This window comes from Ovis canadensis, chromosome 3 (assembly GCF_042477335.2).
Source record: "Ovis canadensis isolate MfBH-ARS-UI-01 breed Bighorn chromosome 3, ARS-UI_OviCan_v2, whole genome shotgun sequence".
Classification (NCBI taxonomy): Eukaryota; Metazoa; Chordata; class Mammalia; order Artiodactyla; family Bovidae; genus Ovis; species Ovis canadensis.
The window spans coordinates 227,208,113-227,208,707 of NC_091247.1; the positions used below are offsets into that span (position 1 = coordinate 227,208,113).

General features: G+C 46.6%; 1 pseudogene; it reads left to right on the plus strand.

The window, feature by feature from the left end:
• Positions 1-241: 241 nt before the first annotated feature.
• LOC138438505 (small nucleolar RNA SNORA11) lies at positions 242-353 on the plus strand (annotated as a pseudogene).
• Positions 354-595: the final 242 nt, after the last annotated feature.

Sequence of the window (595 nt, forward strand, 5' to 3'; positions counted from 1 at the left end):
CTTTTAATAAAAAGAACATCTTACAAGGACATTCTTTGTTGCCAGAAACTTTATTCCCAGGGCAGTAATAATGCCTATGAATGGTTAGGCCAGAAAAATACACTGGGATATTAGCTAAAATTATGCCAAGTGTCCAAAAAAACTATGAAGTCCATTTCTAGGTGTCTTTGCTGGAGGTGAGAGGTTAGGGCTGAGTCAGAACCAGCTACATAATTTAGAGCTTGGGACAAAAAGAAAATGCAAGCTGCTTTTCAAAATGATAAAGATTTACAAAACACTCAACAGGAATCTGGGTTCATTGTAAGAAGGGGCACAAAATTTGTGGGCTTCCTACGAACAAATATCCAACACGTGTCCCTCTGCCCCTCCATGTGGCTGCTAGGCGGGGCCAGCGGGACAGGGCTCGGTATTGGGAGTGTTAAGGGGGGGATTTGCCACTTAGAGCCTGTCTGGCGGCATGGGGGGACCAGGAGTGGTCTTGTAAAGGATTTGTTCCCTTGTGGCTCAGCTGGGTAAGAATCCGCCTGAAATGTGGGAGACCTGGGTTCGATCCTTGGGTTGGGAAGATCCCCTGGAGAAGGGAAAGGCTACCCAC